The 17,740-nt window shown below is 48.6% G+C and overlaps 1 pseudogene; it reads right to left on the bottom strand.

Annotated features, from left to right (window-relative positions):
* Positions 1-274: 274 nt before the first annotated feature.
* LOC139604248 (serine/threonine-protein kinase PAK 3-like) lies at positions 275-17,461 on the bottom strand (annotated as a pseudogene).
* Positions 17,462-17,740: the final 279 nt, after the last annotated feature.

Here is a 17,740-nt window from a genome sequence, read left to right as displayed (position 1 = left end):
CCGCAACATACCACACTACTGAAAAAAATACAGTACTACTAACTAAGACAACATAACACATATAGTATATTAATTTATATATATATATATATGTTCATTTTAATATCTGTGAAGAGCCTATCATGTAATATGTACTTTTCATAACACCAAAGAAGCCATTTGCACCTTTAATAGACAGCTGAACACTCAGAAGGAAATGCTCAGCTTGTTCACAGGGTGAGAAAGAAAGGATTCTTCCAGATGAGTTAAAGTTTCAGAAACTTTATTTCTTTACAATCCTACTCTATAATCCTGTGGGGTGGTATTTGCAGAAAAATGGACAGGCACTAAATGAACCAGCCTAACCTCTGGAGCTAACTAAACTAACTAACCTTCTAGAACTAGGTCAGGTTTTTAATAAAGCTGCATTCAACTTTGTGGATAAAAAGGTGAAGCAGAAGAGTTGCTGACAGACAAAGGGGTAGCAACCCAAATAAAATGACCCTTACAGCATCTACCAATTAGATTAAGAAAAAGATGCGTGCTTGCCTCAGGACAAAATAGAGCTACCAGTCAAGAGATGCTGGACAAAGTGCAGCAACCAACCAAACAATGCATGTCTTTAGAAACCTATAGGATAGGAACTAATTATAAACTATGTTTAGAAGCACAATAAACGGCTTGTCCTTGATTCACGTTGAATTGTGCAGAGTCTTTTGTCTTTTCTCCATATACTCCTACTCTAAATCCTACTCTACAGTCCTACTCTAAATCCTACTCTAAGATGGCTATGGAGAAAATGGTCCTGATATGATTATAGCACTGTTTGCTTCTCCATCCTCCTCTTCATTGAGATGATGAGTGGTCTCAGGGTGGATGCAGCCTCAGCTGATGTTACAAATGGATGCTGTTCACAAAAAAACCCCAAAAACCAAAAACAAATACAAAAACAAAAACAAAAAAAAGAAAACAAACAAATTAAAAAACAAAACAAACCAAAACAAACAAACAAACAAAAAAAAACCAACAAAAAGACAAAGAACAGTGAAGAGTGAACCATTACTTTCCAAGCTCAGTGCTTCACAGGCTCAATTGGGATTGCTCTGGGTCCTAAAAAGACCCAGAAAGAGGAGCAATGGCACCATCTGCTACCCAGCAGTCATGTGCAGGACCCTGCCATCACAGGCAAACCTGGCCCAGAATCCCACTCATCCATTTATTCAGGTTTCTTTATCTTGTTGGGATCTTTGCCCTGCCAGTGCTCTAGAAATGGTGCTTTCTGTCCCTGGGTTATCTTCCTTTCAGGAAACTCCAATGACTCACATAGGTCCCTGTCTTTGAAAGACAGGCACTGTGCTAATTCCCACAGGGACAGAAAGCAATGTCTGCCTTTCCATGCCCTGCCCCTCGTGTGCTGGATGGCACCTTCCTTCCCAGCAGGGCCAGCCCAGTGGCACTGGGTCCTGCAGTTCCCTCTCTGCCACACAACCTGGCAGTAACCCTGGCGCAGTTCCCGTCTGCTTGAGCGTGCCAGGCAGCAGATGGGGCTGGGACAAGTCCCTCCCAGCTGTCCCTGTTTGCGTGCCAGAAACCTCCAAGGCTGGGCTGGGGGGCACAAACCAGGGCCCCTCAGAGGCTCACAGTGAGCCCCCACAGCCCCTCCTGCCACAGCCAAATCTCTGACTGCTCAGCTGGGACTGGCTTCCTTGGGTTCCTCCACCACCATTTCATGTCTCTGTACCCTGCATTGCTCTGCTTCAATTCTTTTGCCATTGGATAAAACTGAACACTCCACCAAATTAGAAAAGAGGGCAACAGAAACAGTCAGAGGACAGAGCACCTCTCTGCTCAGGAAATGCGGAGAAGAGGTGGAGTTATTCAGTTTTGTGAAGAATAGGCCCCAGGGAGACTTTATTGCCACTTTCCAAGACTTCAGAGTAGCTTTGAAGAAAGTGGGGGACATTTTTAACAGGGTCGGTTACAATAGGATATGGACAAATATTTTTAAACACAAAGGGCATCTAATCAGAGTAGGTCTAAGGAAGAACTTGTTTACTCGGAGCATGGTGCCACCCTGGCACAGCTTGCCCCAAGAGCTTGTAGGTGCCCCATCCCTGCAACCATTCCAGCTCCGGTGGCAAAGGGCTCTGAGCAACCTGATCTCTTTAAAGATGTCCCTGCTCATTGCAGGACACTTGCACCACAGGACCTTTACAGGGCCCTGCCAGCCCAGCCCAGTCTAGGATTCCTCACTGTTTTCATTTGAAGAGCACCAAGAGTGGAGGTGAGGAGGAAGGGGGCTCATCTGATGCCTTGGACTTGAGTGGAGGAGGAGCCCATCCCTCAGACCCTGTTTCACCTGCAGCCCCTTCACATTTTACCTGCAGGAGCTCCTTGGCAGACCAGCGCCGCGCCTCGTCTCTCTGCAGGCAGCAGCTCAGGAAGTCACGCAGGCAAGATGAGAATAGGTTGGGCTGCTGCAGCTTTTGTCTTCCTCCTGTGGCTATCAGGAGTTGAGGCTGGGGAAAAAGGAGACACCAGGCTATACCTGCTTCTTTCCTATCTGTAACTGCTCTCCTGGGTCCCATTGATTAAGCTCCACTCTGCAGTGGCAGTTTCTGCCCTGGCAGAGACCCAGAGATGACTTTCCTTTACCAACCAAAAACCCAAACTCCGATGCAGCCACAGCTTTTCCAACATCCCACAGATCTTGCCTTGGCAGCTGATTTCATTGACTGACCTAGTTAGTGGGAACTACATCACCACAAGCACATTTCCTTCCCTGAAGATTCATACCAGCTTGAGAGGCTTTTTGGAAGAAGGACTTTGCTATACTAACTCTACTATATCCAAGGGTTAGTACATGGAAAAGTATCTCTGCAGTGCTTCTTGGTCCCTTAAGAGCAGCTGCCATAAAACAAAACTAATCAAGCTTTTTGCTTTGTTCTTGAAAACAATGGGAATTGGAAGGAAAGAAAGGAAATCCACCAGGTGCTCCTCAGGTAAGGAAACAAACATTTGGAATCTCATCTTCAACACAGACACATTAAGATGCATGCACAAATGTACTGGGATGAAAACGCCTGCTTGGACACACAGGAGCCACCTGCAGCTCTGTCTCTCAGCAGCCTGAAAATTTCTGCTTTCCTTACATGGAAAAGAAAAACTTTTCATGGTCAAATCAGAAGGAGAGGTTCCATCCCTACGGTCACCCTCTACTCATTTGGCTACTCAAGTCAATGCATTAATGGTAGGCCCATCCCAGAAAGTGCCAGGAAACAAATGGGAGGTTTTGGCAGGCTCTCCACATCACCAGGCTCTGGCTTGGTGACGTGCAGAATATGGCTTGGGCTAGGAGAGAAACACGATCACTGAGTGTTTCAGCAGCACTGCACAAGAAGCAGAAGAGACTCTGTGGCCTTTACACCCTCATGCCCCAGTTTGAAGCATGTTTCCCAGTGAGAAGAAACTGCACAGTGGGGTAAGTTCCTCTCTAAAAACCGGTGCCTTAGCAACTTTCTTGTGTTTGGGCTTCTTTTCTTCATTTCTGGAAATGTAACACCAGTTCTGAGAGGCTTGCCTTGTGGTTTTAGGGGCATCTTCACAGACAGACAAGTGGGAACAACTTGAAACCCAAAGCAAATGTTGCCTGAGAAGAGCTGGGGAGTGTTTGCCTGTGGTGAGGTTTGAGCTGTCTGGCAATCCCTTTCCATGATGTGCAGAAACATCCAGCTGCTCCCCAGAGCTCAGTCCCTCTGGGCACGCCGGCCTCTGGAAACACCTGACGATCCCAGCCTTTCTCCTGCTCAAGAGCATCTAACCTAAGCTGAGCTCCAGTTTCTTCATCAAGGCCAAGGATGCTCACTTCCATGCAGCTGACAGTGTCCATGGAGCTCAGCAGGTCTTTCTGATACTCCTCAGGCCAAGGAATTACAGTGTAGATTGGCAAGACATTGGCTGATCGTTATCCAGTGTGGTTTGTGTGGAACCAAGCTCTAACATGCTGACAAGTCAGAGGGACAGAGCTCATTCTGCTTTTGCAAGATGGTATTTAGAAACATAGGACACCAACTTGGAACTATCAAGTTCCAAGTTCCAAGTTCCAAACCTCAACTTGCAGAATCCATCTCAAATAGACAAAAATATGAATGGCAAGAGGCCTTGGAGTCTCCATAAAAATGCCCACCACTGTAACGATAACTCTGTGCTTGTGGCACTGAAATAGATGGTGACCAAAGAGACTTTGCTATTATCCTCTTTAACCCAAAGGAGAATTTCAAATCCAGAAATGGCAATGCACTCCCCTTGTGTACAAATAATTTTTGCGGCTTTCTTTCCTTTTCCCACATCACCAGAGGTGACAAAGAGGGTTTTATCCTGACTCTCAGCTGAGCTCAGCCACTGGCCATGGTGGGGAGCTGGAGTCCTCCCTGTCATTAGAACTGTGCAGGCCAGGGATGGCCCTGCTCCTGTGGTAAAGAAACACAGCACCGGTGTCAACTGCCCACGTTGGATCCCAGCCCAGGCACCTGCCTGCAAGCTCATCAACTTGTTAAAGTACCAAGAAACAGCCAAGGGTTTGGCAAACAATTCTAACTGCAGTCGGAGAAAAACACATCCTAAACTTATCCAGGCCACCCACACACATGACTGAACCATGTACAGATGTCTTGAAAGCCTGAAAGTTTCGAAGACCCACAGCATTTGGAAAAGATGCTACAGAATGGAAGAGAAGAGCTGTGTTTCAAAAATGAGAAAGCAAGCAGAACTGCTTGGGCATTGCTTTGGTAGTAGGTTTTTTCTCTTTTTCTTTTTTGTTTACTTTTCTTTTTCCTTTTTTTCTTATGTTTTCTATAAAATTGAAACTGGGAAGGTCTAACCTCCATTTCTCAGGATATTTATCACATGTCTACCCTCTCCACTGAAAAATTCTTGTCCTTCAGAAACAGAGTTCCAACATTGTTCAAAAAACAAGTGAGAAATGTCAGGCATGGCTGGAGGCCAAAATGGCAGGTTTCTGAACTGGTTAGGTTTCTGAACTGCCACTTCCCTTTCTGATACAACCAAAGCTACAGCAGATGCTGATGTGTTGCAGGGGCATTTTTAGAAGGAGACCTTGGTGGAAGTGGTTCCAGCAGATGGCAATGGGATTTTGTCCAATGGCACACAGAACATGGGACAGGTGAGAAAGACAGTGGGATCAGTGAGTATTTGCACCTTACCAAGACAGGAGTTGCATTCCAGTGAGGAACTTCTCGTTCCACCATTTCGATGCCCACGATTCCCAAAGACCATATGTCCACTTTGGGGCCATATGGTTGACCTGTCACCACTTCAGGCGCCAGCCACCCAGGAGTGCCGGCCACGCAGCTCCGTCTGCCCTGCTCAGGGGTGAGCTGAGCAAAGAGGCCAAAGTCAGCTGTGGAGAAAACAACAAACCATGAAAGCCAGCTCCAATTAGGAAACCAAGCAAAAGAATTCCCCACTCTCAGGCTAAGAATGTGCTGTTGAATCTCCTGGAGAACTGTGCACGCTCGATTTCCTTGGGGCTTTAGCCAAGGGAGTATGAAATTGGCCGTTTCCAAAAAAACCCAGGTTTCTTAACGCTGCTCACAGCAGTGGACTTTATGCCCCTGAAGCTTTAGATTGTAGCTCCCTCTGTCTGGAAGGGACACACACAGAGCAACGCCACTCTTGACTGCTTGTGGTTCCTTATACCTCTGTGCACGTTGCAACTGTGCCTTCAGCTCGCAGCAGGGGTCCCTGCACTGCCACCAGCACCATTTCTGGGGAGCTGGCAGTCACTCCAAGCAGCCCCACACCCACATCCCTGGAACGCTGCACCTGACCAAGAATATACTGACCCAGCTTGACAGAGCCGTCGGTTTTGAGAAGGATGTTGCAGCTCTTCACATCTTGGTGGATGACGCGGTTTGAGTGCAGAAAATGCAGTCCTTGCAGGCACTGAGCGAGAAAACAGAAACAGGAGGGCAAAAATGAGTGATGTGATTTCATCACACAAGAAAGGAAACAAAGAATCTAAAAGATTCCCTCTCCAGGGGAATGGGGAGTAATGGCAGAACAGTAATGGCCACTGAGAGGAAGAGCTTGCTGCTCCAACACTTGCAGAGCAGGACCTTTCTAAGGAAAGGCACGTCAGCTTTTGAAAGAGCAACAGCACCTGCTGTTGTAGGCTGTGCCCTGCAAACCAGCCAGGATGACTCCTGCTGCAGTGGACGTGCTTTTTCCATGCAGAGGACAAAGGAGGGGTTTTGAAAGGAAAAGTCCCTCCCCTTTGGTGTGAAGCGGATCACTTTTGGGTGGGAGGCTGCATGACAAAGATTTTCTTGCTGGCCTCAGCACAGGCTTGGAAGTATCCCACCAGTCACTTTCCAGAAGCAAAGAGCATTTTGGCTGCACTACTATCCTTTTCAGCGGAGGACTGTGAGACATGAGTCTTTTTTCTTTGCTGATCATTTCAAATCCTGCCACCAGCACCTTTGCTTTTACAGGCAAGGAATGCAGTGAAGACAGACTCCAGGCAAACATTTAGAGAGGCAAGGTGGAGAACAGCAAATACAAATACAAGAGACAGAGCGAGAATACAACAGCAGGAGATAAGAGTACTGGCACTGAGTACAGGGAGTGCAGGGGCACTGGCAGGCCTTTCACTTGAGATGCTTTTACTTGCCCATAGAATAGCAGCAACACAGAAACAAAGCTTGGCACAGGAAATCACTCCAGCTCTGAGCCCCTGTTTCCCAGACAATCCTGCCCAAGCCCTTGGAAACACGGATGGGATTGCTGACCTCCCGACTGATGGCTGCCATCTCATCTTCAGACAGGTAGGTCTTGCTGATGACATTGCTCAGAGTGCCTCCATCCATGTACTCCATAACCAGCCAGAGCTCCTCACCCACAAGGTAGCTGAAAGAAGGAAACAAGGGCGTGGAGATGAATGTACATGGCTAGGTTGCTGTGTGGAAAAGACGGGTTGATTCTTCTTTTCAGGTCCCTTTGAGACAAAGACAAAATAAAGGAATAGACATTCCCTCTTGGCTGAGCATTGTTTGCCATCTGTGCAGTCTCAAGGAGAAAGGCACAGCTGTGAAAAAGGAGATGTCTTAGATGGGCAGCAAGCAAAATGTGCAGTTTAGTAACAGCCCAGATAAAAAACCTGTCGCGCATGGTGTTTCTGGAAAAAAGCACCTAGTCTTCCTGGCATGCATAGCAATGGAAAACAGTGGCAACAATCCAAGGGAAATCCTTGTTAGTTTACCTGGACGTAAGAAGACACTTGAAAAAAATCAAGCTCCAAAACAAAGTGGTGGCTGTGAATATAGAGATCATTGATTTAGTAAGACACGACTCATCCGGGTTTTTGAACAATTTTCAAATACCATGTGCCAGCGAAGAGTCATGCAGACAAAATGCAATCTCTTCCCATCCACTGGAGATGAAAAGAGCAGTTATAATTAGCCAATAATTACAGCTCTATTTTCTGCCAGTGACCAAAGTGGGATTTTACCTTGCATGTTTGCAATATGTGAACAAACATTCATGGGACAAAAGCACAACTCACCTGTCTAAACAATTGACCAGGTTGGGATTCCTATTCACCTTCATGACCATGAGTTCATTGACTTTTAGTTCCTTCTTCCTCAGTCCTTGAAGATGTATTTTCTTTATGGCCACCTAAAATGACATTGAAAATCAGTAACTTGAGAGGTTGGTGGCACGAGACCACAAGGCACATGGAGCGAGTGATTTTGCAATGACACAGCTGAGCTGTGCCAAACTGCCTTGTGATTAGGCACTGCAGTAATTAGGAACTGACGTTCCAACAGCCCATTTCTCTGCTCCCTTGGGAGCCACTTACAGGACACGTGGGGCCACTGACATTTTGCCTTGACCACTTGGTAACAGCAGTGTCTCAGTTATCACCCACAAAGCTCTGACCACACTCTCTGCTGCTTTGTTTGCGACTCAGAAGAAGCAATCCATGCCTTAAAACTCTGTGGATACATCTTGGGCTATGGGCAGGGCTTAGGGCTTTCAGGGACGCCTTGCAGATCTCTCCCTGTGTGCAGTTCCCAAGTGCAGCAGGTGGCTAAGGAACCACCAGTAACTTTCAGATGTATTTGCTGGCAGCCAGAAATGAGAATTCAGGACTCTGAAGCTGTAGCCCCAAAGAGCAGTGAGGTGCTCGAAGGCACCACCTTTGTTTCAGCAATGGAGAGCGAGTGAGCGCGTCCTTCTCTGAAAGGAACCGCTGCCCTCCGTGCCTTCCTTCCGGCAGCTGAGGAGGACAAAGTCCCAAATGCATTTTGCGGGCTGGCACCAGTCTGTGCTTCTTGTGCCTTTTCAGCACAGCTCTGCCCAAAGCTCCAGCCACAGCTCACACCAGAAGGGAAAGCCCTTGAGTGCAGCAGAGTCTGCAGGTGCTGTTGACATTTACCTCTCCTCCTGTGGCAGTGTCGAGTGCTTTACAAACATCTCCAAAAGTCCTAGAAACAAAAGAGAAGCAGAGAAAGGAGAAGCCATTTAGATCTTGCAGTGAAAGCCAGCCCACGCAGGAGATCTGTGCTGTAAATGCCTAAGACCTGCAGGACACTGGAAGCATGGAGATGTCTTTGACAATGCCTTCTGAGCACACTTAGAAATTCTGATCAGCACTGACAATCTAAGCCCAGTGCCTGAACACATTTGCAGCTTGTCTGACTTCACACTTGATACCTATTCCACCAGCAAAACACCTGATGCATAGTTTGGTAAAATTAACATTGCTTGGACTCACCCACTGCCAATATTTTCCAGTTCAATGTATTTTATAATAGGATTTTCCATCTTCGCCATTCTCCCTGAGGGAAACAAAATGCAAGATGTTCACTTTAAAGCAGAGATCCCAGCTTCTAGGAGATACAAAAGGCAGCCCCAGTGTCTGGGGCTCTGAGCCCTCCCTTTGTGGACAGCTGGCTAACAACAACAGGAACAGGAACTGGAACAACAAGAAAAGAACAGCAGGTCCACAGCACAAGTGGCTGGCACAGAGACTGATTTCTAGCATCCTTTGAAGTGAGAGACCTCTTGACAGCAGACACACAGGGAAGCACAGGGAGATACATTCAGAGACTGAGACCAGAAGAGAACACCTACCAAGGCAAGTAAGTTTGTCATCTAGAAACATTAAGGAGAGCTGGAACTAACAGTGCCTTTGTTTTCTTGGGAATAAACACTGTGAGATTTAGAAAAGGTTTCCTACTTGCTAAGATTAAATGCACCTGGACATCTAGAATCAATTCCTCTGAACAGATGTCAAGTTCAGAACAGGAGGAATTATTGCCAAGTGTTCCCATCTTTTCCAGCTTGCAGCAGTTTGCCAGAAGAATGCCTCTGCGTTTGTAAACCAGAGCAGCTCATGCTAGAAGCAATCCCGACGGGGCTTTCAGCATCAGGGCCCTCACGCTTTATGAGCAGGCTGAGCTCAAAGACGCCCTTGCCCGTGCCCTGCGTGAAGAACCACGCCGCTTCTCTCCACCCCGACAGCGCGGATCAGTCGCTCCCATTGCACTCGCCCTCTCGGCACCGCACACGTCCCCATCTTCCCAACTCGGCACGGCGGGCATGGGCACAGAGGACAGCAGTGCTCCTCAGGCGCCCTGTGACACAGAGAGCTGCCCAGAGGAGATGCTGACCCTCTTGTGAGTCCGGGCCGTGCGACGCAGCAGCCGGCCCAGAGAAGGGGCTGCTGCCTCAGGCAGCTCCGCGCTGCAGCAGCCGGGCAGCAGCGGGACCCTCCCAGCTAAGGAAGGCTCCAGCCTCTGCACTCCCACCAGCCCTCAGGGGCAGGGCAGCGACCACAACAAGGCTGGCAAAGCCCAAGCATGAGCACTGACAGGCACTGACTGGAAGAAGCCAGAGGGAGCCTGAGCCCTGTACAAGCTGTTGCCCCCATTCAGGACACAACACGATGGGCTTTGAGATCAGCCACACCGAGGCGCAGATCAGTGCCCTTTTTGTCCCAACAGGTGATGGTAGACACAGAATCCACTGGGCTCTCTTCTCAACCCTACCAGATCTTCTCTGAGAGCACAGCACTGGCAGCTGTTAAGGGCAAGAAGCAGATTCATTGGGTTGTGCTGCAGAATCACAAAGGGCTTGATGTGTTCTCCTAGAGACTGATCTCAGCAGAGCTTCTGCCAGTGGCTAGGACTCAAGCAGTCACAGCCTTCTGCTGATCCAGGAACAATCCCTGCTTCTGCTTTTGGCAGAGAGGGAAGCCCAGGCAAACTCCAGCCAGTCTAAGCTGCCCTCAGAGGCAGCAGGAACACCCAGAGCTCTCTCTTGCTGCCTCGGAGCAACGCCAGCACTTCTGTGACACTAAACCGAGGAGAACCCTTTGGTACAGCTATGCTGACACGTGCACACAATACACTGTCCCTCAGATAAGAAAGATACCAGACGCACTCAGTTGCTCCAGGGAGTCACCCGCCATCTCCTGTTGCTGAGCAGCAGCTGGGTCAGCATGGGAGGTGAACCAAGTGCTCAGGCTCCACTTCTTCAGCTGGAGAGCAAAGGCTCCTTGGGACAGCACTGCTGCTTCTGCAGCAGCTTCAGTGTCAGAGTCGGTGTAGGTCTGAGACAAGAAATGAGTTTATGTCAGGAAGGTGTGGCAGAGATTGCCCTGAAATGCAAGAGAGATTGCCATTTGAAATGCAAGCCCTTAGGAAGCTGCTGTCAGCCACATGCAGAGCTCTTCAACTGGATTGCTTTGGATGTCCACTTGTGAAACCAAATGGTCAAAACCAAAGGCTGGTTTTACTCGAGGTCATAGCCAGTTTCTTGTTCTAAAGGATGACTGCAGCAACGACCCCTCCACTTCCTCCCAAAGACTCCTTTCCCCCTCCTAGGTCTGCAGATACATTTGCAGCTCCTCATTCTAATGTTCTACCTCCTGCCATGAAATTCTCTTTTTCTGCACCTTCCTCGGGACGTGCTCATCCTGCAGCATCTCTGGAGGGTTCAGTTCCTGGGCCTCATGCCAGCCTCGGGGCTCTTGGTTGCCCATCATTTGCTGGAACTCTCTGCAGGCTGCCAGGTAGGATGGCAACACTTCCACCTCAAGTCAAACAGAACAAAGCAGTCAGAGACTACAGCTTGTCCCCGTCAGCCAGGAGTCATCGACTGGGAAGAAAGTAAAGAAAAGGACAGGAGCAGATTCACAAGGGATACAGACAGCTTGTAGCTCGTATTCCAGATCTACGTGAGTGACCATGTTCACCTGCAAAAACACCTCAAGAAACAAGGTCACCTGGAAGAAGCCAGCAGGAGCTCATTCGGATGAGTGCTGGCTAAATGGCCAAGGGAGTAATGCCACTGTCTAGAGCATCAGCTGAGATTCAGCAGACCAGGAAGTGCCCTTCAGAGCAGCTCTGACAGAGGCCTCATCAGGATGGCCTCAGAGGCATCACCCACCCCCTGCTGCTCTGCACTGGAAAGGCAAGGAGGGCAGAAACCACCCCTTGGGTGACTGCAGTGGCTATTGCTGTTTCACTCACTTGCTTTTCTAGAGCCTTTTGTTCCTGAAGGAGGCGATTAATTTTCTCTTTGATGATTTTAATTTTTTCGTCTAGCCTCTTCTTCCTTGCCTTGATCCTAGCCTCAGTTTCCTGCAGCTGTGCCTGCACCTGTTCATCAATTTTCTGTAAACAACAACGGAAAGGACTCTCTTTCATGCGTGGAGTGGCTGCCATTCCTTCATTCACCTGTTTTTGTTGATTGCCCCTCTGCATAGGGAGATTCTTCTCCTCTTGGATGTCTTCATTCCTCCTCTTTGCTGCCATGATGTCACTCTGAGCTTCAGGCAGCTCTGCTTGTGGCTCTGCCTTGATGTTCTGTACACACAAAAGCAGAGCAAGTGACTGAGAGCTGCCATCAAGATCAGCTTTTCCCTCTTTTAGCCTCAAAATCACATTTATTCAGCCCCTTCTTTCTGCTTCCCTCCCCAGCTCTGCTTCCACTGTAACCATCCTGTCCCGGTGCTGGTCTCTGCAGATTCCAAGGCTCTGTCCTTTCAGTGCCTGTGGGACTTCCTGGCCTCCTCAGTCCCAGGAGCTCTGGTTTATGCCCCTCTTCCTGCCCTTCCCTCTGTCCCCTGGCCAGTCAGGCTTACCTGGCCATTCTCCTGTGGCTCTTCCACCTGCTGCCTGAGCTGCTCTTCCTGCTCTCGGGCAGGGAACAGCTCTCCCTGAATCTGGCATGGCATCTCAGATAAGGCAGTCTGCTCCTGCTCTTTCTCTAGAAGCACCTGCACAGAAAGCAAGACAAGATGGGTTTCACCTTCCCGTACGACCTTTGTGGGCCAAGACTCAAAGACTGCTGGGCTCACACGCTCCCAAAGCACTGTGCTGCTGCTCTGCTGGGTCCTTCTCTGCCCGTGGGGAGGCACAGATTCCAAAGTGACCCTGGCCCTACAATCAGGGGCCATCTGGGGCTGAAGCTCCAACAGCCTCTCAGGCAGCTGACAGGGAAGGTGTGGCATTTCTCAAGGGTCTGGTGAGGGCCTCCCTCTGCTTCTGCCATGTCCTCTTTGTCTTTCAGTGGTGACTGACACCCCGCCCTGTCCCACAGCTCCATCCTGGCCCTGCAGGTGGCTTCCTGGGTGAGCTCACTCCTTGTGAGAGACACTTCTGGAGTTCACATTCCCTTCAGGCCTGCACCAGCATTCCTCCTTCCTGACATCTACACTCTTGTTAGAAAATGGGGTCATTCAGGAGATAAGCATGCATGCAAAGATCTCTGATGGAAGTCAGAGAACCTCTATGGCCATCTGAGTAAATGGAGGAGGACCAAGGTGTTTCTTCTCCCTCTTTTGTCAACTGAGAATTCTGACCAGCAGTAACAGAGTTTCTCATAAGGCCCCATTAACAAATGCACTTACACAGCCCTGGGGATGCCAGCAAAGGAAACCATGTGTCATGTAATGCATGTATGGGCAAAGTCACCAGACCCCAACTACAGCATGGGATAGTTCCACTCCCTTAGGACATGCAAAAATTTAAAGGATAAAAAGAAGGCTTCAGGTCAGAAAAGGCTGGAGTAGGAAAACATGAGGGGAAAAAACAACCATCTCTGGAGGGGGAAACATCTCTGCCTGCTCAGGATCAGTCAATGGAACTTGTCTCTACTCCTCTCCTGAAGGGATGCCTTTAGGTGAGCTTTGCATCTTCCACTGCTTTGGAGCAGAGCCAGGAAGATTCAAATAGATAGATAGACAGACAGATCTCACTTTTATAATCTCTCTTTACTGTACTGTGGTATTTACATTCTTTGAACACAGAGAGATATAATTCTCTCTCCTAGGTTTTTTTTAAGGGGAGGTAGTGAGAAACTTAGAGAAGAAGAGAAAACAATTATTATCTCTACTTGCTGTTCTTGTTGTTTAGTACATGTAGAATGTGTTCTAGTGATTGTTTACTGAAAGTGATTTGTTAATTGGATTTTAGTGATAGCTGTTTAGCTTGATTAGCCAATTAGATAAAAGCTGTGTCATGACTGTCTGGAGACAGTCACAAGTTTTTCTTTAGTAGCTTTTTAGTATAGTATCTCTTTAGTATAGTTTTAATATAGTACTAGTGTGATATAACGTAGCTTAAGAAAGCATTTGTTTAACCTTCTAAATCATAGAGTCAAAGCACATTATTCACCACGTGGGGGTCACCCTGAATCAATACTGTCCTTTCTGTCGCTACACACATCAACACTCGGTAGCAGTGCCCCGATCTGCAGCCATCCTGAACTTGCTCTCCTGTTGCTTCAGTAACCCACACTCTTGGGGAATCTGGAGCGTGTGGGTCCTTATGGAATGCAATCAGACCCAGAGCGTTGCACTGGGAACTGCACTCTTTGTGCATCTGTGCTCGGGCAAGTTCTTCTCTTGGACTCGAGCACACTGATGGTGCTAAAGTGGCTGGAATCAGAAATGCAGCCCAGCCCCTCCCAGCTCCTCTAATCTCTGAGCACCAGCTGGAATGCAAGGGCATTGATTTCCTGCTCAATTCCCAAATACAACACACACTGATTCCCTGGGCTGCCAAAAGACACGGGAGCCGTTAACCTGAAAGTGATGTGTTTCTGACAGTGCTGGAAAAGGGCAGGAAAGATTGAGCAAAAGCTCCCTTGCTCCCTGGAGAAGGAGAAATTACACAAGGCTTCTCCTTCTAGCAAACAAACAAACAAATAAACAAACAAAATATGAAAGTGTTACCTACTCCAGTGTCTAAAGCACTTGGATGCAGTGAAGGGATGTTTGGCAGGGAAACAGCCCTTGTGCTGAGCATTGGATCTATGGATCTAAGGCAGGGATCTATGGAAGTCTGCCTGAAGGTCCCTCATGAGCCCCCATTGTCCAGGCTAAAGCCCTCTCAGCACCGCCTCGCTGGCCTTGTGCTGCACCCCCTTGCCCAGCTCCCCTGTCCTTCTGTGCACGCGCTGCAGCCCCTCAAGGACTTTCTGCTTCCCAGGGCCCACAGCTGCACCCAGCACTGCAGCGGTGGCCGCAGCGCTGCCCAGCACAGGCCACGCTCGCTGCCCTGCTCCTGCTGCCCCCCTGCTGCTGACACGGCCACCGTGCCCTGGCCCTTCTTGGCCCCCTGGCCACACGCTGCCTCATCTTCAGCGGCTCAAGGCCGCCAGCCCTGCGTCCTTTTGGCCCACGCAGCTCCCCAGCCACAAAGGTGCCCATTTCACTTCAGATACAGCAGGCATCATTGCAAGGTGTACATCCTGGTTTTAGCATTACAAGACAGCAGTCAAGGACTTGCAGCTTTGCTCCCACTCTAGGCTCCAATGCAGTTTTCAAAGCAAACTACACAATAGACGGTATCAACAGACACATGCAGCGTCTGGGTTTTGCCTCAGAAGAAGGGTTCAGAACTACTCACTTTGTTTCTTTTGCCACACTAGACAAGAATGCCCCCCCCAGCTTCATGGACAACACAGTCATCTCCTTGCAGCTTATCAAAGACCAAGAAACAGGCAGACTCAGAGCACCTATCTGCTCTGCTACTGGCTGCTCTGCCTGAAGAGGCAGAAGAGCAACCTGACAACAAAGGCACCAAAATCCCTGACTTCAAGCAGCAGCTCTACATCCCCAGCGTGTCTCTGAAATAGTCCCAAGTAAGCACACCCAAGAAGTTTGTGGGGACAAAGCACCACAAAGAGCTTGTGTGGTCAGATCAGCATTTTTTTGTGCCTGCAGCTACTTGGCCAGTCTGTGCAGGGGGACAGGTCCCTCCACGCCACAGTGTCCCCTGTGTATCTGACAAGGCTGAGCACAGTGTCTTTGACATGCTCCCTGCTCTGGGATCAGGCAGCATTCATGCTCCAGGCTGGCCCCTGTCCAAATGCCAGGAAGCTGCTGCCTAAGCATGACAGATCAAAGCCCATTGTCCAGCTGTCACAGGCTGGGGGCAATCACCAGGTCCTGGCAGGACTCCAGCACTCAGCATCCTCAGCCAGCCACAGCAAGTGCCGGCTGGTCAGAAACTTGCAGCTCTGCCTTGCACCAAAGACAGCAGCACACACAACTGGCACTTACTGGCTCAGAATGGTCAGGCTGTGGTGTGACCACAGCTGGAGGCTGGCGCTCATCCACCTCATTTGCCTCCTCTTTGGCCTCCTTTCCATGAGCAGAGGGAGCCAGAGGAGAGACTGCTGTTGGTTCTGTGATCTGTGGACAAACAGCAGTGTGAAGGACAGAAAGTTACCTATAATTTATAACCTTATTTCTATTCAGCACTTTATTCTATTCAGCTCTATTTCTACAACCAGCTGTACTAAGGACAAATCAGAAACTTTGAGAACAATGGGATTCTAAGTCACTGTGACTGAATTTAAATGGGCTAATTCAACAGAATTGCTAATAGTTCTGAATTAGACATTATGCCCTGGCTACTATCAAGAAGCAACATTCTCTCTGCAAAATGAGCTTTTCATTCCTTGAAAGTTCTGAAATGGAAAATCAGGAAAAAGCCAGCAATGCCTTTGTTATTGCTGCTGCAGACATGGAAATGGATTTTCTTTCAGCCTACCCAGCTGGCCCTCTACACTCTGCGGCCACAGGCCAAGCTCACAGCTTGCTCTACAATTCTTAAGCACCAGGAACATGAAATGTTCCTTTCTCACTCACCTCAGGATCAGCACCTCTGAATACACGGATCATGTGATCTGGAGTGGGCAAGGGAAAATGAACAAGGGCTGTGAGAAAACTGCCTGGGCTGCTGAATCCCACAGAAGAGAAGAAGTCAACCCAAACAGAGAGTATTTTTCTTTATCAACATCCCTCCACGTGACATACTTCTTTCACACAGCCAGCAAGAGATCAGGACAATAATCTTGGTTGTGCCTACACTTCGGCCTGTTTAGCCAGTAAATGAATACAAACGTGATCAAGAAAACGCAAATTGTTCTTCAACACTCCATGCTTCTGTTCTGTTCAACAGATAAAGCAGCTCTTGTTCTCTTGTCTTTCAGGTACTTTTTTAAAAAACAGAAGTTGCATGCACTAATTCCCATTAAGTTGCTGAAAACAGTCACCCAGAAAAGCTTCCCCAAAATCCCCCTGAGCTGTGGCAGTTCTACTGTGAAACAGCACAGCAGCAGCTCCAGGGCTCAGGAGCAGACACTCATGGCTTTAGAGTTTGCACTTCACTGCAAAGGGAATCACTATTTTAGCACTCAGTCAAGGGTCAAAATAGACAGTCAAATCCTTTCATTACAAAATTTAGAATAAAAGAAGCTTTCCCTCAGTTCTGGGGAGAACTACAAAGTCTTTAGAAGGCCTTCTGAGAAGGCCTCCCAGTCTGCATTTTGGAAGTTGTCCTGCTTGATCCAGCAAACTGAGGAAATGACAGACTCTGCTGCCACAGACTCTCCCTGGAGGGAACGGAAGCCCTGCAGGTTCCCTTGCAAATGCTGCCCCTGTGGCTACAGGCACCCCCTTTTTAGCTGAACGCCCTGACAGGAGCTTTACCAAACCACTGGCATCCTAATGCTCTTTCTCTTTCAAAATCAACCCAGTCACTAAGAAAGAGCAGGAAGACATGCAAAAGCCAGGTTAGCTTACACCCTAACCTAAATAGAGTTGAAACCTCTACTTACTTGCCAGGCTAGTCATGAAATAGGTGGAATAAACAGTGCCATACATGGTGCAAACTGCAGCAGCGAGTTGCTCAATCATTGTAGCACTGTTGTTCAAGTTTACCCCAACACTACAAAAGCCAAGACTCCTGTCAGTGTGCAGCTACACACTGACAAAGGCCACAATCAGGAGGATGCTCCTGATCTCAGCAAGCCCTAGGGCTGCTCTGGCACTGAGGCCTTCCGTGCAACAAGGCAACCTTCTGATGTCACCACGACGATGTGGCAACCATGCCCTGATATCACAAAGCAAAGTATGACAAAGCAAAGCATCACAAAGCATGTTAGTCTGTGAATTTATGCAAAGCAGTAACCAACCTCCCCTACAGCAAACACAAAATGGCCTCGGAAGTTCTCCTCTGACACAAAGCAGCACAAACTCCCCCCATGGGCCAAACCCTGTTGTTGAAGGGATCCAAGAGGAACTCCAAGAGTGCCCCAAGCACCTACAGCCTGTACCCCAAGTGAGCATTCAGATGGGACCCAAGCAAAGGAAACCAGACCAAGAAAATGGCCCAAAGCATTGTACAGAACCAGGAGAGAAAGCACTATTGGCGTAGCA

Source organism: Agelaius tricolor, unplaced genomic scaffold, assembly GCF_023055355.1.
Source record: "Agelaius tricolor isolate 1412-34295 unplaced genomic scaffold, bAgeTri1.0.p SCAF_48, whole genome shotgun sequence".
Lineage (NCBI taxonomy): Eukaryota > Metazoa > Chordata > Aves > Passeriformes > Icteridae > Agelaius > Agelaius tricolor.
The sequence above is the reverse complement of the archived record's forward strand: the minus strand, read 5'-3'. Positions and strand labels throughout refer to the sequence as shown.